Raw genomic sequence first — 25,783 nt, 5'->3', positions numbered from 1 at the left:
TCACCAGAGGTGCAAGCCACAGAGGTCACCCACCCAAAATGTATGCAAGGACCACAGGGTGACAACAGGCAGCCCCTGCCCATTTTGCATACCCTGCCTGCTTCCCCTGCCTCATATCCCACATCCTAAGCTGCAGGCTGGCAGGCACCTGGGAGACCTCTTCACAAAGGTGACAAAGGGCTTTAAATTCACCAATGTCAGGTGGATATCCTCAAAATTTGGATAGCATTTTTAAATAATAAAATTACTACATCCTTCCTGGCCTTTCCTACAACAATGGCAATGCAAAAAATTGAGCAGCTCCTTCCCCAGCTCTCACCATCAAATTTGAAAAAGGCAACTGTCAAGGGGGGTAAAAGCACAAGTTTTGCCTACTCTGCTTCAGCATAGATTTAATGAAGACAAATGATCACTTCAGCGTGCCACTTCCCAATCTCTGTATTTTCTTAAAACTCCATGATGCTCTAGATCAGGGCCAGAGGAGGCCATGAAGATGATTAAAGGGATGGAACACCTTTCCTAATAGGACAGGCTGAGAGTTTGGGTTGTTCAGCATGGACAAGACTGCATGGTTACCTTAGAGCACCTTCCAGTACCTAAAGTGGGTACAAAAGAGCTGAAAAGGGACTCTGGACAAGGGATGGAGTGACAGGACAAGGGGGAACAGCTTCAAACTGAAAGAGAGCAGGTTTACATTAGGTATGAAGGAGAAATTCTTCCCTGTGAGGCTGCTGAGACCCTGGCACAGGTTGCCCAGAGAAGCTCTGGCTGCCCCATCCTCGGAAGTGTCCAAGGCCAGGTTGGACAGGACTTGGAGCATCCTGGGATAGTGGAAGGTGTCCCTGCCCACGGCAGAGGAGATTAGAACAAGTTCATCTTTTATTCTCTTCATCCAACTCTTCTCACACAACTAAGAGACAAGACAACTTTGAGTGTCAATGCATGATAAAAGGGTATTTAAAGAGGAAATACCAATGAAATCTTCTTCCACCCCTACATGCATCAGTGAAATTTACTATTAGGAGCACTAATGAGTAATTACAAATTATTCTTCATACCTAGCTTGAAAAATGACATAGCATAATCTTCTGCAAAGTTCAACATGTCTGCTACTGAAGTAGCTGATTTTCAAGAGTTCTGTAACTTCTGAATTTACTTCTTTGCTCCTAAGAAGACCAAAGAATTAAAATCACTGCTATCACTATATATATTTGTATACTTATATATAAAGATGTAGAATTGTATCTTCCTTCGGTCAGCAATGCACAGGGCATGTATGTAGAAAGAAATCTGCTTTTAATTGGCTTGATTGAAGAACTTTTGTAAATAAAGTATGTTATTAGTTCTTACTTAGAGGGCTATAAGCAGAAGTTGCCAAAAATAGTTTTCATGGTGGCAAATTCTGTCAGCTGTCACACATTTACTGAAAAATATATAGTATTTAGTTAACTTCCTTGCAAAAACAAAACGTGGCAAAGTGTCACGCTTTGTTACACAGTTAAAGAATCAGTTTCCAAGCCATTCAGGAAATCAAAGAAAGGTTGAATTTTACTTCAGGTCATTTGGGTCAGAGAGCAAATAATAATTTAGTAATAACAACGATTAAATGCATTGATTTGTTTCATGTTATCAAGTAACTTTCTTACTTGGCCTCTATAGGCTTTTCATTTTTATATTTGCCTTCAGAGAAGCAGTAAAATCTCTCAAGAACAAGGACTTCTCTTTGGCAGAAGTACACACTAGAGATGATATCTATCACTTCCTAACCAGCCTAATTTTTAAAAATTTTCTCTGTAAACTGAAGATTTAGAAGAACATTAATTTGAGTTTGAAAATCAGAACTTACTAGGAATTGGAAATATTAGTAGAAATTAATTTGAAAAACTGCAGTTAAAAAACCCCAACTATTCAATGCTAAAACTGTTGTAAATCTAAATAAATATGAAGAAATGTTTGTCTGTGGTTTTACTTTTAAATAATAAACTGTACAGGCCTGTTAGTTATTTATCCCTGTGCTAAGCTTTGCTTCTCTTACCAGGAACAACCGGGTTAGCATAAATTCAGTTCTTGATATACTTAAAATTTAACTGATTTTACATTTGTAAAATAGACCAAATGTTCTAAGCCAAATGAAAAAAAAGGAGAGCAAACTCACTTATCCAAGTATGCACTTATAATCTACTCTAAAATCAGATTTCTTTAAACAAAAGTCTTGATGTAAAGCATTTCTATAAAATGGATGTGAACAAAATTGGTGGGTTTTGCAGAGCATAGCAGAACTGGAAACTAAAAATATTATTTTAGGTGGTGAAAACAAAACTTTTTGCATATGTAAGTGAATTATGGTGGGTTTTCCTGTTGCCTGTAATTTAGCTTCAGTAATGAACAGCTTTTTGGGTCTTTCTGCGTTGTGCTTCTTTTTCCCTGGGGAAGAGGGAATTTCAGCATTTCTTAGAAATCAACTGAGTGGCTGAAAATTATCAGAAAAAGATAAATTATCTGAAAAACAACTACTGATAAAATAATTGATTCCTTTTCAGCACAGAGGCTATGGAAATGCTGCTGTAGAAAACCAAGACAAGCATGTGTCTTTATTACAAACCCTAATCCTACATTTAATTGTTCAATTCTCACAAATTTCAGAAGTTCAAGGTACACTGCACCGAACTTTCAATATTATTCCAACTAAATCAGCCTATGAGTGAACTATTATGAGTTTCTAAATGATGCTACTATTCTTATTTTTATATTGCCTGTCTGTCATTACAGAGAGGGGGCTTTTTTAATTCACAAGTCTTGGCAGCTACTACCTCTTACTGAAAAGACTATGTATTGAAAAGAATTTCTTTCCCTTTCTATAAAAGAGAAGGAAATAGTAACAATTGCATCTAATATTTCAATTGTGGTTTTTTTAAAAAGGTAATCACTTACAACAGTTGAGCAATAGTATAAGAACTGTAAAATTAAAAGAAATTATTTTTCAACAATCATGTAGAAGTAAGGAAAACAGAATAAATTGCTACTAACATCCATTTTCCAAAACACTTTTTTGCCACACACCATGCAAGATCAAGATTTTAGTGGCCTTTTTCACACTCTTATTCTCAGCAAAAGAGTTTGTGATGCATGATTGCTCGTGAGAAGAGAACTCATCAGACCCCTCTCAATATCTCAGTGGCAATAGAACTGCACACATTGCACTGCTGCCCATGAGAGGCACCAGCATTGGCAAAAGGCAATTCACTCTTCCCCCACATCTGCATCTTATAAACTCCTTAATTGCAAACTCCTACTCATACTTAATAAATATCACAAATTTACAAGTCAAAGGGAGAGGTTCTGTACCATCTCCAAGACCTGAGCACCCTTGGTGGAAATGTTCATATACGAAATGCAGTAAAAAGGTTGACTGAAAGTCAGATTCAATTTCCTTTTCTGATGAAGACACTATTTTAAAGAACACAGACAGCCATTAATGTTCTAAAAACCAATCAATAATCAATGTAAATTAAAAAAACTTAGGAAATAAAAATAAATCATAATGGTGAGCAGTGAAGTTTGGGAGTGATATCAGGTGTGATTTCCTACAGAGGTGACATTTTGGTGTTCCTAAAAAACACTGTTTACCCCCAGCTTGAAGAATTATCGTTTCTCAAATACCATTTCCAATGCTATCATTTTAGATCCATCCACTCTGTTCATTTTTATCTCAGTGTATTGAAATATATTTTAAGTGTATTTCAATGTTTTCTTTAAAGAGAGACTTTCTTCTCTAAGTAAACTTTCAGTAAGAACCATGTCATCACCCAAAGCAAACCCATATTTAGAGATGTGTTGATTGTACTCTTGCTGGTGCACTGATTGCCTGAAAATGACTCTGTGTATCCCCACCAACGGGTGACCATTCCAAATTTCAAAGTAGAAATTCTTTTGTATTAAACCTTAGCTAAGCAGCAAAATCCTTACAAAGCTAAAAGTGCTATCTGCACACAGCCTAGAGCTACTCTCCCTTTTCTTCCTCTCTTAATGTGTTTTAAAGTGACAGTTACTAAGGCTGCTGATTTCTGTGCAGTGAAGCAAGTATTTCCCTGGACTATTTCAGAAGCCATTGCAAGACTTCCGAGGAGTCAAGTTCTGAAGGGCATTTCCATAAAATCTCACAGATACTAGAAATAGTAATTAAATAATTTCCAGTAGATGTATAATCATTAAAAAAAAACCGCATAAAAATACAAAATACTGCTTGAGAGTACTTATCCTGATCAAATGTCTATATGCACACATTATTTCCCAGCTTGTCCACAACCATCCTTATTGATTCTGATTGCTACAAGGGTGGCAGCAAATGATTCTGTTGAAGCTTTCACACATCAGTCATCTCAGATCCATTTCTGTACCCGGAGCAAATCACTGCTCTGAAAGCAGAACTCCTCCTGAGGAGGCGAAGCAGCAAAACTGGAACAGTGGCAGGGTAGGAAGCAAAGCCACGGTCTTAGGGGAGGGTCATAAAGAAAGTGCTGGTGAGCTGTTCCAGGCACACAACCACAGCCAGAGCAGCACAGGAGCCTCAGCTGTGAGAGCTGCCCTAAAGAGCCTGTGAGATTTAGAAGTTCAGAGACATAGATTTGGAGCTATTTTTCATAACTGTAGAACTCTTGATTTGTTAGAAGTTCATCTTGGATGCAGATACATAAAAATTGCTGCAGCCTGAAGGAATGAAAAATATTAGAACATCAAAAATTTTAGAGAGGGGAAGGGGGAAAAGGAGGATAGAAGTCTCTTGCTCGCATGCCTGATCCCGGATTGATAGAACAATTCTTCAAGGAGATCTTTATCCTCAGACCATAATCTGCATCACTCATCATGCATCATCTCCCAGAGAAAGCCTGAAAAAGAACTTAAACACTCAAAAGTTTCTCATTTGTAATCAGCTATGTTTCTGTAATAAATCACTTCTCCATACAAATCCTGCTTCGCCTAAATCAATCTAAGTACTCAATGATCACTCAAGTCACCTAATTTATTTCAATCAAAGTCTCGGAAATGGGCCATGTGACTAATTAGTAAGGCTATTAGGAGATGCAAAAAAACCCCAAATTCACTATAGAATCACAAACAATTCTTAAGACTCCTTTCACATTCCTGCTATGTAACCATTATTTTTTATTTTTCATCCTCAGTAACATTCTGGTTAAAACCATCACTGCTACAAAGCAGATGAAAGGGACTTCCATCTTGTCAGCCCTAATGCCAAGCAGTATCTGTTGCCATAGAGATCTTCTCAGAGATCTGGAGCAAGATCCAATATTTGCACCTTTCCAAGTGCTACCTGGTCTCCTTAACACAATTAAAATATGGTTAAAATATGTCAATGAACTTAGCTGCCATTAGTAAGACACTGTAGCTGTATAATCTCCACCTCCTAGCACACCACGCCAGAATGGAAAACTTTAGTTACAAGCACTCTGCATGACAGAGAATTTCAACATTCAGTAATAAATGTAAGTAACTGTGTTCTTTATTCACACTTTGATGTTTTCTAAAGTTATAAAGCATGAGTGACACATACCATCTAATTTTTAAGTAGTGATTTTCATACACATATAAAGTCACTTTAGAGATACAGGCAAACTGTGACAAGTGCAGCTGAAAGATTGACTCAAAATTACAACAATCATCAGCAATGCTGAAAATACTATCTTGTCTTTTGTCACTACCTAATTACTTCAGCATATCAATTACCACTTGTGTAAAGCCGATCACCAAGGGAAGCAGGGTCAGGAGCCTGCACAAGGCACTTGGGGACATCAGTGATGAAGTTGGCAGTGCTGGGTTAGAGGTTGGACTTGGGGATTTAAAGGTCTTTTCCAAACTAAATGATTCTGTGATTTCTGCTCCTGCACTCCAGTACCAAACCACAAACTGTGCTCAGGGGTGTTCACCAGTGAGATGTTTGGAGGAGAGAGAGCTGGGCAGGGAGGTTGGTTCATTTGGCTTTTAGAGCTGAGGAAGACAGGAACCTATCTCACCTAATCTAATCGCAAATCAAATCACAATTTGGTTTCAAATGTTAAAACAAGGCTCTGATATAACTATAGAAACACTGCTGTGATTTAGAAGTTTATCTCAATTTTGCTGTTATCTTACAGGTACTCATGTAAGCTAAGAATTATTTGTTACGAAAAATGATCCTGAAACTCCTATTTATGACCAGGTATCTGGGTAAAAATTACAAGTAACTAAAAAGATGGGAATGGAAAAGGGATGTCTGTAGTTGGTATTTCTATGAAAAAGAAAAAAAAGACAAAGTTTTTTTCTTTATTTTTCTTTTTTTTTTCTCCAAACCCTCAGGCATCAGACCACACAAAGACATTTTAACTGGTCAAAGCTCAGAAATTTAAAGAGGAAGTCCTCTGGACCAAAGAAAACAGCATTCCTTCCAGAAGAAAGGATGGTGGGTCTAACTGAGGTCCTTAAAACCGAGACCCCTTCTAAGATGCAAGATTAAAATTATTCTTAAATACCTTTCAGAATTTAGAGATAAGTTTATTGATTTCATAGAATGCTTTGTATTTAATGAGTAGGGACCAACACAGGGCCCTTAAAAAACTCTAAAAAATTGTGGTTAACTCCCCTACAGATTAGCATTCATCAGACTGTGCCTAGAATAAACACATTTCTGAACCTACCCATTTGAATAGGACAGAAGTCATATCACAGATCACAGAACATGTGAAAAATAAGGTCCACTTTGAGATCACCATGACTTGCTAGAGCCAAACTTAAGATACCCTAAAAAAGAAGCAACTATATTTTTTTCAATTATATTCCCTAAAAAGAAGCAATTTGTGTCTTAGGACAGAAACCAGGATGTGGGATAAGGTTTGCTTTAGCACTGAAAATCATGTGAATATAACATAATATGGCATAATCAATTTTCAATCACTGCAACAATTCTTATCTTTATGAAGAGAGAAATAGGGGTCAGCTTTGTGCCTAAACTGAAGGCAGACCCAGACCAAATCAGGTGAGCTAAGTTCTAGGATCAGAACACCTCATTGGCAAACACAGGGAATCACATTTTCCCACCTAATCCAAAGTAAAGGGTCACTGTCAGGATCACACATCTGGCAAATCGCTGCTGTTCTGCCTTATCTGTAATTATGGGATAAAATCAATTTGTCATAAGCATTACCTTGAATAATAACTGATATTCACACATTAAGCTAAAATATACACATCCTATTAAGATACCAATTTTCTCTGACAGAAATCTAAATATGAGCTATGCAACTAACTGGCAATTATGAGGAGTGGAGAATATATCACGTAAACAGTACTAGAGTTTCTCCTGAGTTTGTGTAAATTTTTCTTTTAAAGCAGTGACATGATAAAACAATCAGATTTTCACAGAGTATACGATGACTTCAACCTTGTCAAATAGAACATAACACAACAGGAATGCCATATTAACAGAAATGTTTGTTTTGTTATATTTAAGTATATTTAATTTTTAATTTTTCCTCTGAACTAGGGCATATACCAATTTACTGAAAAATACAGTTAGAGTTATTTTTTTAAAGTATCAATTAACAGCTATTCCTTCCACACAGGAGGAGCATTGCCATTTTTAAAAGATGTTTCTAACTCAAGTTCCAACTTGAGTTGTCGGTCCACAGAATTCAAGAATGTCTGGATTTTGGCATTCAAGTCTGAGTACAAATTAACATAATTCAAAGAGCAGCCAAAACACAGCTGTTCTGAACTTAATCTCCCTAAAATCTGTATTTTTATATTTGACCATCTGAAAGGTCATGAAAATTGCATTAACACAACTTCCTGAAGAGGCAGCAAAAACATTTCGTCAAAACCAGCTCTAAGGCTGGTACACCAAATATACTAAACATGGATTTCACTTTTATGGAAAATCATTATTGACATTAACTACTGTCAGGAAGGTTTTATGGAGCCTTTTCATTATTTAATTTCTATTTGTGAATAATTTATATTCTCTTTTAATTAAACCATTCCTTACATTTTACTTCTAATGTACTTTTACAAAACCTTTCATTTAAAATTATTTACATCTCAGTAGCATGTATACATGTATTTGCACAGATATACATAAATACATACATTGATTATCTAGTCATGGATAACACATACTTTAAAAAAATGAGTTCTTTTTTAATTTTAATGATTTTGGGACAACAGTAAGTATTTAATGCACCTGAATCAGAAGGATCACTGAAAAAGCAAATGCAACACAAAACTGTCAAGTTTATGTCTAAAATATTATTTTTGGCAGCAGAGTTGTTTGATAGGCAGAAGATGCAAAGAATACATGCACAGCCTGAAGGCCATGCAGAAAGAAACACTATTTTATCCCTTTCTGGTTAAAACACTTTTGAACACAGATTGTTTCCTCCAAGAAAATACTCAGGGAAGCTTTTCAGAAAAGTAACTTTATCAAAGTGCTGTAACTCAGATGGGGGAGTACTGTATCTTCCTCTACTTCTTAAAGAGAAGAAGTAAAAAAATTAACTGATCCTTTCATCCTGTACAGCAAATATTCAATGAACACACAGTGTACTTCCAGGACCTGAGATGAAGTGCCATTCATAGGCTGAATTTTAAACTAATATTAAATTGACCTGCACATTTAAAAAAAAAAAGGCTTTTTTTTTTTTTTTTAATTACAGTATTTTGTATTTCATTACAGTAAGGTAATTCACAACCTCAGAGAGTAACTGTCATATGCTTTACTTTTGGCTGAGTGTAATCAGGCACATGACCAATTCAACATGATCAGTACTTGATCTTTGTATATTTGTATATAATTATGTTGTAAAAACTACAGATGTACTCGTGGATCCCAAAATACAACAAATACGTTCACATTAATTATTTATGTAGAAGTTGCAATGAAATGTAAATATCCCACACCTGGGAGTGCCCAAGGCCAGGCTGGACAGGGCCTTGGAGCAACCTGGTCCAGTGGAAGGCGTCCCTGCCCAAGGCAGGGGCTTGGACAAAATGATCTCTAAGGTCCCCTTCAAACGAAACCATCCTATGATGTTCACCTGAAATTAAAGCAGAAAGGCTGGATCCAAAAGCAAACAACTTCACACGACTCAGGATTATAAACAAAAAAGTAAATAACCAACAATGTGCAAGATGAGGGCAAAAAGTGCTCCCAGCAGCCAGCACAGCACAATGGCAGGAGCACAACTCAGTGTCATCACTGAGACTGGAAGCATAACTGTACTTCTGTTCATTGGAAAATTATTTTGCAACATTTGAGATGATTATATAGTCATAATTTAAGTTCTAAGAAGAATTGAACTTAAAAAACCTGTTGTAAGTCAGAATTCCTTTGATTTTAAATTTATATTAAGTAATTACACTTAACATCAATGAAAGGCTGGATCAAAAGCTCTAGGATCAACAACTGGCTGCAGCTAAAATCAAAAGCAGCAATTAATTAAATTAGCAAACCATGGTACACATTATGATTTAAGTTACCAAATTCATCAGCCTCCACAAAGGAGCTGCCACATTACAAGGACACACACAGAGGGTTAAACTGTGAGATCATTTTGGATACTTTCCAGATTTATAATCTAAACTAATTATGTAATTTAATTAATTACTTGGGTTGAGTAAAAGCAAAACTTCTGCTATTTCTAAAATGTTGCAACACAAAAATATTAAAAGGTGGAGGTTTTTTTGTAAACTAAGAAAAACAGGAATGACTGGTTGTTTTCAGAGCACTACATCCAAAGGGTAGCACGGAATTATCCGTGGCAGGACCGCATTCACTGTTCAAGTAACAAAGAAATTACGCACATCTCTTTTAATCAAATTACTAAAAGTATTAAAACATTGCTATAGCTGGCTAAATACTTAACTATACAGGACACATTAAGGGAACAAATAGAACTGGCATGCCAATATTAAGAAGATTTACAACACTGATTTTCTGTCTTCTACAACCTTTTATTAGATCTACAGAAAAGATTATAGTTAGTTATCTACCTTGTGTAACGTTTATAAGGAATAGTTAACTGGATATACACTATATGATACAAGAACTGGTTAAAATAACTCAAATATCCATAGGGGTAGCATGAAAATATAGAGATGAGGTTATCCCTTCAAGTAACTCTATTTGTCCTAGAGTCTGATTATCCAAGACAATGCAGCCAAAGGTGTGAAGTCAACACAATTTGGATTTCGCCATCCCCTCTGCAGCTTTCCTGTGCACAGAGACACAGTTACCAGTCTGTCTTCAGAAGGACTCCTACCATTCTAAAAATACTGTCCCACAGCTGTTTAAAATTTATTTTTTTAGACCATAGCACCACTGTTTGGTTGTTTCCAATTTCTGAAACCACAAATAGTAAAAGTGTACTCAGTCTACTGCAAACATAAATAGCAAATGCACGCTTCAGCACTTTTAAAAGGATATGGAAATTGGCAACAAAAATGCAGTTCATGTTGAAAATTTACGAGGGCCCTGCCATATTTCTTCAGAAATACAATCAGGTAAAAATTAGGAAGATCTCTACCAGCTGGGTGGCATTTTTGTGTTTTCTTTACTTATATTTTTTTTTTAACTGAAAGACTTTCATTATGCAACTTCTGGCGCTTGATAAAATAGAGCATGGTACCTTTGCTCAAACCACAGCTTCTTTGGTTATGTTTAGCATTACACAAACATCTTTCACCTTAGATATCCTCTTGCATTAGTGTGTTTCATTTCAAATACTCTAAGGCACATTACCTTTGGACAAAATTATTTTAATGGCAATCAGCAAATTAGTCCCTCCCCCTATTTTAACAGTTCATTTCAAAATAATCCAACCCTTCACAATTCTACTTTTGCATATTTGAAGCTTTATACACATATTTCTATTAAAAGCTAAAGAAGTCCAATAATATCATATTTTAACATGGATTTCTTTCAAGAAACACAGCAAATAATGACAAAGTATCATCTAGTTTAAGGTAACAGTAGACATGTCAGCAAATGTGATTACACTTTTTTTCAATGAACATCACAAGTCTGGAAACCTGAAGGAAATGTCAATATTTTTTTGCCTGAAGTACACTTCTTGAAAGAATTCTGGATCCCAAGGCATTTGATGGGAGTTTGAAGTCACTGGAGCTGAGATTTCAGCCCTGGCCTAAGTAAATTCAAGTGAGCTCACTAAGAAAAATATCTATTTCAAGTGGTATTTGTGAACTATTTTATCCTGGCATAAATGCAACTAAAAGTAGAAACAGGTAATAATGTTTTTTGATCAAATATGGTCCACAGCAATAGACTGTTTCTATCAGTGGTTTAACACTAGAAACCCAAACCTTTCTGATGCAACAGGCTTAAAAAAAAAATTAATAATAAATCAGTAGTCAATGAGTTCACTTTTTTTTTAAAGTGTAGATGTTTTAGAAAGGATAAAGGATGAAGAGGAAAAAAAAAATATCTTTTCTTTCCCTTGCAGCTAAAAACAAGATAAAACTACATACAAATTGTTTAGGTATATACACAACTCATTTTGGGATTAATTTCTTTTGGTACAGAAGTAGCTTACTAAAAGTTTTATTAACCACACAGTTTGGAGGCAGCACGGGCATGTATTTACTTTTATATATTTATATGTAAAGCTTCTACCTATTTATATTTACTTATTATAAATTTGTTTTTAAAATAGTTCTATATAGTTCTGTAGTTTTGCCTGCCTCAACATTTTGTGTATTTCTTAATAAGCCTGAGTGAATCACAGACATATATGGATGATTTTGTCATGTACATTATACAAAAACAAGCTGGAAATAAGAAAAACCCAGCCAGTCGATGAAATAAAAATTTGTCCAACAGGCCATGACACACTGGATGAAAACTACACATTAAATACTCTCTTAGATACATTTCTGCTGTTGACTTGGTAATATTTTCCTTTACAATTTACTAGATCAAAAATACTGCATGTTTCTGACAGTAGGGTACTGTGATTAAAGCAGACCCAGGATAATTTTTTTTCAGCCCCCAAAAAACTGGAAATGGGTAAAAATGCTTTTGTGCTGAATGCCCCACTGCTATGTGACAAAAATAAGAATTCCCAGGCTTGGAGCTGAAGGCTCAGGAGGGATGAACAGCAAAATTGGGATGATGAGCCTACAAAGGCTCCTGGTTATAGCCATGGGAAGAGGTCACAACCCTTACTTTGAGAAGGCACCACAGCAATTTTGTACTCTTGGTTAAAAACAATGTAAAATTAAATCACCAATTGGCACTTATCCTTGTTATTTAGCCTGACTTGGAGAACTTATATGTTACGAGTGCCTTACATGGTTTATTTTATTTTTTAGGTGTTGATCTATGGAGCCTAGTCTGGTTGTTTTTTTAAAATATCTAATATTTTCAACTGAAAATTATGTCCTGAATAAATTAAAATAAATTACACAACCTTTTCTTAATAATTAAGAATAAGCTGGTGTACACATCACACTGCTGTTTCCATAGAACTACCTTTAGTATTAGCAATTTCTTTGCTTGGGGGGAGCAGCAGGGACACTTGGCAACTGCTTTGCTTCAGAAACATTGTGTTACACAGGTACTTTTCACTGGATATTATGCTTTGTGATGGAAAAGTTTCCCAACTGCTCATTAGAAGAAAAACATTAGTTTAAAATTTAAACTGTTTGCAAAGTATAATTTTAACTAGGAAAACTCCTGCTGTAAATATAAAACTGGAATACTGTGATGTGGTTAACTGCACCTGCCACCCAAATGCATTTTGCAATGTTACGCACAGACTTTAAAGGAAAAAAATTATTTGAGAGATGCAAATAATGGCAAGAGTACTAATAAATGTTTGATTGCATTTATTTAAAGCAATAATTTAATTTTCTTTTTAAATAAGTCCTCCATCCAGCTTACTAATACCTACCTGTTCGGAATTTAAGTGTTCTTTTGCACTTACATTAAGAATAATATTTAAATACATGGTTTTCTTGAAGGTCATCTTCAGGACTAAGGCACACAAAGTAAGTTTAACACCGAATCAATGGTTTGCTCATCCATTAATGTAAATTTAAGGGATTAACTGCATTTGTAAACCACAAACTTGTACAATACACAAAAAAAATTGAGATAATATAAGATACAGCCTAAGCCCACTGAATCCAGAGAAAGAAATGTTTGATCCTTCTAATCATAATGTACTGAACAAGAAAATGTTTTAGTCTACAATCTGTATTTAAATAAATTATACACTCAATCTGCACAGTGAAAAAATTTATACAACTCACACAAAACCATATGAGGATGTATGTAGGAAGCATCAAATCTTTATCTTAACTACAAAAATGTTATTTAGAAGAAATAACACAGCAGAAGGCTAAAGAAGTGAGATGACACTGGAAATACCACAGAGTAAGGAAAATGTTTCTAGTCTGCCTTATTTCTTAGTGTGAATTGATGGGAAAATATGGTGTAGGACCAGTGCAGGCATTGGCTTTCCCAGTCCATTTTCCTAAAGGGGTTTCTTAATAAAAAACTTCTTTTTTTTTTTTTTTAACTCCAGTCTTGTTTGCCTTTTTTCTTGTCTTTTAAGAAGGCAAATATTTAATTTAATTATTCTGTTCAAATCACCCATAACAAAAAAAAAAAAAAACAAAAGTCAAGAAAAATCTTAATTTGTACAGGAATAGTCAGACATTTGGCTTCTAGAAATCTGCCTGCTTAAAACCAATAATTAGTCCCTTCTCCGGATGCAGTATCTGTCAGCAATATTTACAGTGTAAGAAAGTAAGCTGTATAGTTTTCCTTGAACATTTTTCAAAATTTCCTGAGTAGATTCTTGAGATGCAGCAGGATAGTTCTACAGCTAAATCTAAAAAAGCTGAATAAATGAAATTTATACGTTGCACTGAAGAGTTCTTTGGTGCTGAACACTGCCGTAACTTCTACATAATAAATTATTTCCTTAATTTGATGCACTTGAATGTGCATTCCTGGTATTCATGATGTATGACAGGAAACAGCACTGCCACTAACAACAGGCAGCAGGCATGGATTTCCTAATTTTAACAAGATGCTACCATAGAAAGGAAAAAGCTCTTCTTCACTAACAAACTCAGATGCAGAACAATTTGGGCTCCAGTCCTTCAAAGCCAACACAGGTCTATAACAGTAAATAAGGAGTAGCCTGTTACAATTTACTGGCACAGCTCAAGGGTTGAAGCTCAGCTCATTCTTAGAGACAAACCCCTGCTAGCTCATCAGATTTTGCTCAATTTGAGCCATACGAACTCACCCACCCTCTCAAACAGGAACTACTTTTGCATGTAACATTTGGTCCATGCCAGGGCTCAGGGTACAAACCCTGGGAAACAGGGTTTGTCTTCCCATCTGCATAAAGCTACCATGTCCATGACGGGGCTCTTTGAGTGCTACCACAACACAAACAAATAAAACTATACACAAAAATGGCATTAAACAACATTTAGAGCCACAAAAGTCTGCATTCATAACTTTGGAAATGTCAGTCTGAAGATGGGCTATTTGTCTTAAGATAACACGTATTTTTCCCTCTTTCAATGTTCCCTGTACAAGGTGGTCAACCAAGGCCCTGAGGCCACGCCATTGTCTTCCCATCTCAGTTTTACCCCCTCATCCAGCAAAGTGTGGTCCTTGCCCCACCAATCCACGCCTCACCCCTTCCAGGCACTCTCCAGCTTTCACAAATCATCACTTACAGCAAAAAAAAGAATTGTAAGAATCCAGGGTTAAGCCAAAACCCTGGGTTATTACTTTATGTCATGGAACTATGTTCTGCTACAAGCACTTTTTTTCAGGACAGCAACTTAATATATAGTCTTTGCTTTAGCACAATCCAATTCCTCATATAGCAGATGCCTTCCCTCACTTTCTTTTAACATTGCCTCTGTTTTAATCAAGGTAACCATTTTAACTTCCCTCCCTGGTCCTGAAGCACCTATAGCTGTCACTTACAAATTCTCTGAGCTACCAGGAAAAGTCCCTGCAACAGCCCAAGAGCCTCAAGCTCAAGAATCTCCACAGGGATCAAACATTGAGCATTCCACTGCCCAGCTGAGATCCTTCCACTGGGTGAGTGCAATCAGCTGCTATTCAGGACACCTCTTCATATGGGAAATATGAACTCAAGTGGTTGGAGGGTGGCAGAGCTACAGAACCAGAGGAACCACAGCAGGTCAAGGGACCTTAATTCAGGCAACACTGCTGATCCAAGTCTCCCTGACACCATGGCTGGGTTATTTAGACTAACACATGGATGTGTTCCTGCTGTTTTAGATTATTTAAGAAACACAGAAAATTTCCTAAGTGAGATTGAATCATGTATTTTTTAGGCCAGTAAGAACATGCTAGAATACCCAATGTGAATGACAAGAAATATTTCACAGGATGAAGCAAAATTAATGTTTGGCTGATTTTCTTGGTTTCTAAATCATAGGCATCTTTCTGCCACACAGGAAGGAGTATCATGGAGACGTGGAAAAAATGCAATAGCAGAAACACTCTGAAATGAGTATTTTGTTAAAATGTTGGTACGGTCTGCAAACTGGTGGGTTTGTTGCTTCCTTGAGGGTGGTAGAAATTGCAGGACATAATTAATGCCTAATGCAGTGTGAAAGTATGGATCCGTTCTAATTAAGCAGAAGTTAGGATTTAAAAATAAAAAGAGAGAGAAGAGTGATAAAGACACACAATCACTTTACTATTTCTGTCTGGTTTAACAATACACTTAAAGAAATGCCTAAATAATGCCTGACAATATTCTATATTATTTAAAAGTCACAGCTTTAATGTAGCACATGTTAAGTAAACTCTATTTTGACTAAATACTAGGAATAATGTAATCTACATTAAGATCTGTACTCAATTCCTCATGCATTTACTCATTTCTTATTTCTTCTCACTTGTGCTAGAGCTGTTCTTTCTGTAACGAGGTAACGCCATCTCCCATTTCCCTTTTCCTATTTGTCTTTACAAATTCCATTAAAAAATACATTCTCCTATTAGGCATATAAAGCTTACATAAGTCAGAATTTCTGCAAAACTGAGCTTTTGAACTCATACTTTCAAAGATCTGTTAATAAATATGTTGCTCTAAGACTAAAGTCTTATTTATATGAGCTTGTGGCTTAACTGACAAGTATTTTTCTGTGACAAGTAAGGGCAGACAGTTTGTATCTTAAACACCATAATCCAGTTTTCAAACCATGTAGACGTCTGGAAGGGAATCAGTCAGTAAAGTAAATTATATTATATCCCACTGACAGTCCAGATACAATCCCTGAGATTCATTACTTCTACCCAAGACAAAAGAAAAAAATATATGGGAGAGGTGTGGGAGGGTCTAAAATATTTGCAGTTCACAAGACTGCTTAATCAAAGTAAACAGACTTCTATTTTTAAAAATACAAACAGCAGCTAGGTCTTGGTTTAAATGCAAAGCTGGGATATAAGCAATAACTTTCTGCATTTTTATGTGAAGCCATGGGCTAACTGTTTCTGTTTTACAAGCTGCCAGCAGTTTGACCTCTCTAATTTGCTGGGAGACAGGGAAACAGCACCTCGAAAATTATATTTTTTCACTAGGATGAATATTTTCTCTCTGCATTTCTTTTACATGAGCTTGTGTAAGATTTATTCACAACAGATTTTCCAATTCTTAGATAGTGGTCTCTCACCCATGACAGCCTTCATTGATGTAGTAGCCAAGATGTACTGATAATTGCAGTCAAAGCTGCAATTTAGCCTTTTTAATTCAAAAGGAACATTTGAGAAGGAACATTTCTGCATGAATTAGAATCTGAAGCTAAATAGTACTTTCTTTTCCTTCAGGATTCTCTTCAGCTCACAACCCAAACTGGATTTCACCTTTCCCTTAAGTGGTTTCATATGAATGAAGAGAAATTCACCTCTTTTAATTTTTTTTTCTTTAATAGCAATTACAAACACAGTATTATTCCATTACCTTACTCATAATGTTAATTTAAAAAATAAAACTAAGCTGAACTTTGTGCATACAGAATATTACTTATCCTCTATAAGATGCAGTCAGTTCCTTGTCTCAGGTCCAAATGGGAAACCAAGAAAATGCCATTTTTAATTATAATAGTTGACTGAATTTCCACATTAAGGTCAAATGAGTAACTGGAAATGAGGCACTAAATATATAGCATTAATTTTGTAACTTAACTATACTCAGACTCCAGTCTATCAGTAATGTATTGGAAGTTACTAAAGTTGCTGCATTTTACAAAACTGTTCATAATTCAGAAGCTTTACAAATAGATAATTTTCCACTGAGCTCTACCCCTTTTCCCCTGAAAAAACCCCCACAGCCATCATTTCAGTTTGGTAGTTTTCATATATGTGCAGCAAAGGGAAAAAGTTTCTTTGTTTTGACTGAAACTGGGAAGCGAGGACCTGGGTATGTCTTTGGAGTTCGTAACTCCTTTGAAAACGCTGTGAGCATCGCAGCACTTTCAGCAGTTAAACTGAAATTTATTTCCATAACACACAAAAATGTTCCGTTTTTGTGAAAGCAAGGAGAAACCACTTCATAAACTTGGTAGATACAACTGTAAAAATATTTTAAGTTGATGCAGAAGAGAACATGTTTTTATTATGTAGGCTTGTATTATGGAAAGCTTAAATACAGATTATCTCATTCAGTAACTCCCCACTTTACAGTAGTAGCAATTCATTCTAATTGCTTGGGTAGCACACTCAGGAAAAAGAGTATTTTTCCTTTTCACTGAATAATGTTTCATGTTCGGTTAAATGCAGGAAGTTACACCACCGTTGGAATGTGATTGTCTGCAATGGCAGAGTTACTTTGTATTCATACGTTTGTGTTTAGCTAAATATTAAAATGTTGACCACTCAGCAGTACTTCGAAAAATATCTCCAACTCCTAACGAGCTAAACTAAAAAGGCATCTATCTGCCTCAATCAGAATTGTTTTCAACCATGCATAATCATTTTTCAGTGAAATTTTTAGCCTCCTGTATGGAGCAGATTATAGCAAATGTAATTCACACATGCTGTTTCTTATTCAGAGGAAAACACAGACTAAGGATGTGGAGAATTTCTAGCCAAATCTTCATTCAGATCCAAGATCCACGGACGCCACTGTAATTGAGAGACATTCACAACCAGATAGCTGTAGACTTCATTTTTGTTTAAAATAATACCTCTTCTACACGAGCTCCAACTAAAACATTAATGTTATTTAACTTCTAGCAAGCTGCCTTGAGCTGAATTTACAACAGATTACAGGTTCCTGGTTTAATTCTGTTCAGAAAAGGACACTGCTTAAAACCATATACTTATATCCACATCGAGATCATGTAAATGTGCTGCTGCTGCTTTTCAGACGACTTTAAAATTACGTGTAACTAATAACGTTCTTCTTTCGGAGTTCGAATTGCCTGGCAGCTCACAATGGAAAGTGAACTATTCCTCCCATACCTCAAAGTGCACGCTTTACTCTCAAAATTGTTTGAGCTCACCCAGACTAAAAATGCCTACTCATAGCACCCAGCCTCTCAGAAACCCCAAAAGAGGAATCAACTGCCCCAAAAAAAGCTTTATTGCCTTTAGATTTCAAAGAAGTCCTCATTTAGTTCCATTGTTATGAAATTCTGCTTTGGATCAAAAATTATTATTTCAAAAGCCATGTTTAAAATTTTCTAATAGCGTAATTCAAAGGGTTTGAATTTTGTCACATTAAAACATGTAAAGTATAGTAACCCCAGGAAATACTAAAAGATGCAGACCTGCATAGTGATTTTTACTAGGGCTCCTATATTAGATGCTTATTGTAGTTTTTAAAATATCAATTTCTTATTATTCATACCTCTAGCTGACAAAAAAAACCCAAAAAAACCCAAAAACTAATTAAAGCACAAAAATAATTTTTTTTCCAAGGTGACCTTATTTTAAGATTAATTCTGAAATAACAGCTGCATCCTCAGCTATTTCACACACACTCCTGTGCTCCTTCTCAGCTGCACCAAAGACACTCCCCCCAAACAGCTGCAGCTGCCTGAAGTCACTTCAGTCCTTCGATTTCTGATTTGAAAAATTTATACAACTAAATTCAATAATGTTACAACTTTAACAAACTTCTGTTACTATGCTGTGATTAGAAAATGCCCCTAAAGAGAAACACATTTTAAAATTATTTTATCCATTCATCCTGTTTCTGATATTGCATCCACAGAATCCTTAAAAAATTTTATTAGCTCAATTTGTTTCTAATTTCAATTAGCCATGCCACTTTCTGTATAACTTTTAAGCAACAGAACACACATTAAGCTGCTGTTTAGATGCCAGAACAAAGGAGTATGTATTAGGGAGCGAATTCTGTCCTGTTACATTTGGACTAAGAGAAGGATCCTGCTTCTCAGAATCCATAACAAAACTAGCCTAATATACCCAGACAGTGCTTTAAGATATTCAGCTTTGTAGATTTCCAATGAAATAGTATTTAGATTAATTATACTCCTTTCAGAAGCAGAATCAACAGCTTTTAACATACAGTACCCACGCAATCGCATTTAATATTTGGAACTCTGTAAGAATAAGCTAAGGTGGCATCAATTTCTGTGAGCAGAAAGGGTGAGAATAGGTGAATGATGGAAGGATCAGTGAGTCCACATCTCTTCTTCATGACAACATTTGTAGAAAATGAAAAATAGGCTGCTTAAGTACTAGTTTTCCACAAAAATATTTTCTTGCTGTAATAAAAATAATATAAAATTTCTTTCCTGAATTTTAACATTATGTATAAGGTAGCAGTAGCTCATACTGCCCTATAATCTTGGCAAATGTTCCAGCACATATTTGAATTTGATTTATTAAAAATTATTTCATGGATAGTCTGCTGAGATAAATTAAATTAAGTCAAATCACTGAAAATTCCACATTGCTTAAACACTGAAATTCCAAGGAGTTATTCCAAAAAGGAGACTTTTTTCCAATAATTTTAACCTTCCAATAATTCCCTACAATTTACTAAATTATGATACTAATTAATATATAAATTCTCAGTTAAATAATAGAAAAAAAAGCAACATCTTAATGCTGATTGACTATCTTGTAATAGTCAGTAAACATTTCTCTCCACCATGAGCTACAAAAATAAAGTTGTAACTACTACATTTTTTAATTTGGATCTATATGGACAACATTCATAATCCAACTTTAAACTGTGTTTTTATCATGAAACGAAAAAAAAATTGGTTTTGTTATGAAACCTCCTCTAAATACTTTTTATCTACAAATACACGAAACCCAGAAGTAGCATTTCTGAGCTAAACATTATTATTTAAATAAATAAAAAAGGGAAAAATAGCACTTGAAAGCAAAGAATAAAACAGTACTTGAAAAACCAGTTTCTTCTTTTGCACCTCTTAAGAGAGTTAAGCTGTAAAAATACCTACAGATATAATAAAATAGCTAAAATAGTATTTAAAGTTATTTTCCACTACAATCAGCAACTTTAAAAGTGAAAATAAATGACATTATCACGTGACACATCAGCATGAGACATGTAGCTTTAATATTGATTTGAAATGGTCATTTTCAAGGAACAGTTGAAATAACAGGGGCGAAACGTTCAATGTTTAAAGTAAGTACTGCTAGAAATGGCAAAAAAAGTGTCAATGGAAATTCAGCTACCACACAGTCTTCATTTTCCAACATCAATATACTAAAGAGAAGGTCTCAGCTTCAATACTCACATTCAAAAATTATGTTAACAGCCCAGAAACCTATGCATTTTAAATTTCTGTATTTGTTAAATTTGTTTTACTTTCTCAGCAGTACACTGCCCAGGCAGGAAAATAGAATTGGTAGCCTCTCAGTACTTTAATTTATGATGCCACAATTCAAATCACAGCAAGTAAGATTTCACATAGTCAGCACTGAAGTAAGATCTGCAGACACTAAATGAAACATGTATTTAAAGAGAAAAGGAAAAAAGAGATACCATGCACAAGATAAACTTTTAAAATTAAATGAAAAATACACACTGTTATAAATCAAACTAAAAGCATTAATTACAGTATGTTTGACTATGAAATACACTACCCAATGATTTTAAATTGTAGCATCTCAAAAGAAATTTGAGTTAACAACAACAGAGCAGCTTTTAGAAGGAGACAGTACTCTAGAGAGAATTAAACCACCAAAAAAAAATAAAATCTTTATTCTTCACAGTGGCCTCTTGTCTTCCAGTGTCACACCAGCTCATTAAATTTATTCTATCTTTGCCTCTAATAATTTTCTTTCCTCTGATGATTCCACACCAGTAAGATAATACTATTCCCAAACCATGCCACCATAGATGTGTGGGACATTTTGGCAGGGGGATACAAACTGGTTCCAAACCACCTCCTACCAAATCTACGAATATGCACTTTCAAACCACAGTTGGATAAAAAAGAGCTCTATGAATAGGTACCACAACTCCAGAATTCCACAATTTCTCCATAAACACACATGCCATGAAGGGTCAGGTTCTCAGTTTGGTACTGAGGACTTCTGTCCCTGGTGGCACCTTGGTCCAGCTCACAAGGATCAAGGAACAGAGCAATCCTTAACAGCCTCTGGAGCCTGATCCCCATTCTGTGGATGCATGGCAAATCTCTGGGATGCAAGACCCATCCAGGTGGCTGCAGTCCAGGCTGCAACTCCTCCCAGAACTCCATGAGAGCACTCTTGAAACAAATGGGCATTCTTAACAAAATAGTCTGTTCTACATTGACCTTGTATCTGGAATAGAGGGCCAGAATTCAAGTGTCTCTTCCTAAACCTGTTTGCAGGTAGGAGGCAGATGGAAGACAGATCCTGACTTCCCAGAACAGGCGTTTTTGAACACGTTAAGGAAGTGAAGCTAAGTATGCTATAAACCATCAAACTAAATACAACTATAGCACAATTTGAGTTGGAAGGGAGCTCTGACATCATTCAGTGTAAATTCCACAGGGGATGATGAAGTATGTAACTTAAAAAAAGTCCAGGCAGTCTTCAAAAGCTTATAGTACTTTCTGCTGTCTGAGCCTTACGTGGATTTCAGTGCCCAAATCTCAGTTCAGGATGATTAAATTCTATTTAATACTGAGCTTAATTTTTCATTAATGAAATCCATCATTTCAGATACATTGATGTTTACCTTTTTCTGCCTTAAGCATTCTCTATGAAGGCCATTAATGGAAACCTTCTTACTTGCACACTTGGGTGTCTTGCCATTGCAAATAAACATCAACTATAAAGCCAGCTGCAATTTGAAATGCTCTACCTTCATTTCTAATAGACCACAGCAACAACTTGTATATTCCAAAATCCATCTGTCTTTATCCCTACTAGCAAACCATATGCAGTTCATTTTCCACCTAAACTCCTTATATTCTTCTGGCTGATTCTCTGCATCCAAGTGCTGATGAAACCACTGTACACTTCTGTCACTTCAAAACATCACAGGTATAGCAACTTTTCAGCCAAAGATTTCCCAATGATTTACACTCACCTTCACATCCAAATTTCTTTTAATTGACACTGTAACTATGCTCCTGCAAAAATTTGCTACTCATTTCCTCCTGCTCAACACCTTCTTTCTGTCCTATTCTTTCTCCAGTACTTAGTTTTTTATCACTTCCTTCCCTAGTCCATTCTCACCTCACAATTTCCGCAACAACTCCTACACAATACCCTTAGGTTCAAACTGTCTGTTGATGAAAACAATTTTTAAAATTTTATTTGGAAGGTCAAGTACAGATGATTCGTCAAGACTGAGAAATTGCAATCTCCTACCCATGCAGAATGTTACACTTCACGTGAATGGCAGACTTAGATACTTCCTCTTTGGTTTTATCACCTGTTTTGGACAACTTTTAATAGTTAATTATTTAAAATTACTACATGAGTAACAGTAATAAATAATCAAAGATATAAAGCAATGCTCCATGAAAATCACAACAGTATCTAAGACTTTTTACTTTCTTTTCTTTTAACTTAATTCTGGGGCTTAAAACTAACAGAAAAGGTTGATCCTCACTGCACCAAAGAGGTTTATATAAAAACATCCCAATATGTGCTAAATTGAAAGCCCTACATCGTACACCACAAAGAAGATCCTACCACAAATTTCAAAGTGCTTAGAAAATAAATCTGTCCTCCAGTGAAAACTGGGTAAGTCAAATACCAACCAAGGTGCCCCAGACCATCCACATCCATCCTAGCAGGGAATAGAGTATGCAGACAAGTCCAGGTCTTTTCAGACTGGTTTTCAGACTACACATTTACAAGCAGAGGGGAAAAAAAATGCATTTAAAATACCAATCTGATCTACTGGTGTCCTAAATAGCAGTGCAACGTTTTATTGAACTCTGCTAATCACTTGAAAAGTATGGCTGATAAAAAAATACTGCAAAAAGATTAATGGAAACCATACTGCCAACCATACAACTTAACATCATTTCTCCGTACTTTAACAAATTTAAGCATGACAAGAACACACTGCAAGAAACTTTATAAACCTAAAAAAACCTAAACCTCTGTAACCCAGAAAAAAGTCGATATAATGAGATCACTTAACATGAGGAAGAGATTTCAATCACTAATGCTATGTATAAATGAGCAGCACGGCTCAGGGCGACAGTATCTGGCCACTCAACACTCACACAAGTACATGGGAGTTTAGAAGCATGTCAAGTATTTCCTACAACAACCTAAAAGCTTTCTGGCCACACACATGCTGTATGGCAAAAAAATAAAAAAAAAAAATGAGAAAATCTACAAAGTTAAGCAAATAGAAGTTTATAAATGTGTTTTATTAAAAAGTCCTAATTGATAACATCCAAGAGCCTGAAATATGAGTAGAAAAAGCCATCTAGGAAAGTGACATTAACGTGAGGGTGACATAAACCATTTCTCAATTTTACTGAAATCTTCACTGAAAGTTGTGGAATGCTATCCTGAAATTTAATTACAAGTGAAATTAAAATCTGTAGTTATTATATCATTCTAACTGTATGTCAGGCAGTTCAACTTCAAAGTACATTGAAATAATGCTACACAAGTAGATGTAAAATGTTGAAAATCTGTTACTCGAGAGACCTAAAACAGCATCTCCAAGTACAATTTTTTTCTATTAGAGTAAGAACATAAGGACTTAAAGCAGTCAAAATCAGTATGGTTGGGGTTGGGAGGGAGCTTTCAGTGTTGGAATCATACAATGGTTAGGAATGGAAGGGATCTTAAAGGTCATCTCTTTCCAGTCCCACTGCCACAGGACACCTTTCACTAGAGCAAGTTGCCCCAAGCCCCAACACTTCCAGGGATAGGGCATCCAAAAATTCTCTGAACAACCTGAGCCAGGGCCTCACCACCCTCATCATACAAATCTTTTTCCTTATATCCAATCTAAATCAACTTTTCTTCAGTTTAAAACCACTACCTCTTGTACTATCACAAGAGGCCCTACTAAAGTCTGTTCTCACCTGTCTTATTAGCCCCCTTTAAATACTGAAAGGCACAAAATAAGGTTTCTCTGGAGCCTTCTCTTCTCCAAGCTGAACACCCCCAACTCTCTTGGCCTGTCTTCAAAGGAGAGGTGTTCCAGCCCTTTGAGCATCTTGGTGGCCTCCTATGGCCTTACTCCAACAGGTTCTTGTCTGTCTGTGTGAGGAACCCAGAGCTGGACACAGCACTCCAGGTGGAGTGGAGAGGCAGAATCTTGTCCCTCACCATCCTGCCCAGGCTGCTCTTGGAGCAGCCCAGAATACACTTGGCCTTCTGGGCTGAGAGGCTACAGCAGCAAGCCCAAACAAGAACAAATGCAAACAGAAGCTTAGGATAAATTATAACAGGAAACACCCATAAAGGATGACAGACTGGTAGATTAGAATAATTGTAAAAGAAGCAGATTTGTTAATATCAAGAAGTAATCCTATCTTGTTACCAGCCTAATTACTTTCAGCAGTGCCCTGTAGGTATTAAAGCTAGGACAATAAAATAAATTCCCTAAGAGCTATGCTTAGAAAGATACATGTTTCTCACATTTTTTTGCTGCTTTCTAGCACTTCAAAAGACCTTCTTTTGGGCTACACATCTTGGAATATTTCTTTGTTTCACAAGGTATTTCTATTCCTCTATCTACATTTCTTTCATTATGTAGAAGAAGGGTTCTTGGAGAACCACAATTTCATTGACTGTTCTGATCACACTTTATCTTCCTTAATTTTGATAGGATGCCAAGCACTTAATGGCCAATACTGTACAGCAACCTTTATTTCTCCGATGGTAAAATCTACATATTATATTAAATACAAACCTCTGTGTGACAGGAGCAAACAAGTAAAACTGAATGGCAGCATGAAGATACTAGAGATCAAATTATACATACTGCAATTAAACAAGAAGTCTTTAGCAAGCTCTAATTCTAACATACAAGATGCACGCCTGCTAGAATATATAATCGAATTCTTCAGCTATATTTAATGCATAAATTAAGTACTCAAATTTTGTTATAGTTTTACATAGTACTTTGAAACAAAATACATCTAATATTATATATATTGGATACTATTTGTTTCAAAAATATGGTACTGTAAATGTACTACAAAATGCACCAAAGTTTATGAGTACTTTAACTAAACATATGCAGATGACTTCTTTTTCTTTGTTGAGACTTGCAATTTGAAAGTTAGGACTGTA

At 35.7% G+C, this 25,783-nt stretch overlaps 1 protein-coding gene across 7 annotated transcripts in view; it reads right to left on the bottom strand.

The window, feature by feature from the left end:
• The window catches only part of SUPT3H (SPT3 homolog, SAGA and STAGA complex component), a 253,602-nt gene that overhangs the window by 149,239 nt on the left and 78,580 nt on the right, over positions 1-25,783 (bottom strand). Inside the window, exon 1 of one of the 7 annotated variants that reach the window (XM_088052752.1) lies at positions 8,947-8,992. The exons of the other annotated variants lie outside the window; for them this stretch is intronic. The gene's annotated coding sequence lies outside the window, so the exon portion shown is untranslated. Of the gene's footprint in view, positions 1-8,946; positions 8,993-25,783 lie in introns of those variants that run through there. 7 annotated transcript variants of the gene reach the window in all.

Source organism: Pseudopodoces humilis, chromosome 3, assembly GCF_049639895.1.
Source record: "Pseudopodoces humilis isolate 2021_Gansu_Grassland_sample_001 chromosome 3, ASM4963989v1, whole genome shotgun sequence".
In the NCBI taxonomy this organism is placed as follows: domain Eukaryota; kingdom Metazoa; phylum Chordata; class Aves; order Passeriformes; family Paridae; genus Pseudopodoces; species Pseudopodoces humilis.
This window is presented reverse-complemented; position numbering and strand designations above follow the sequence as displayed.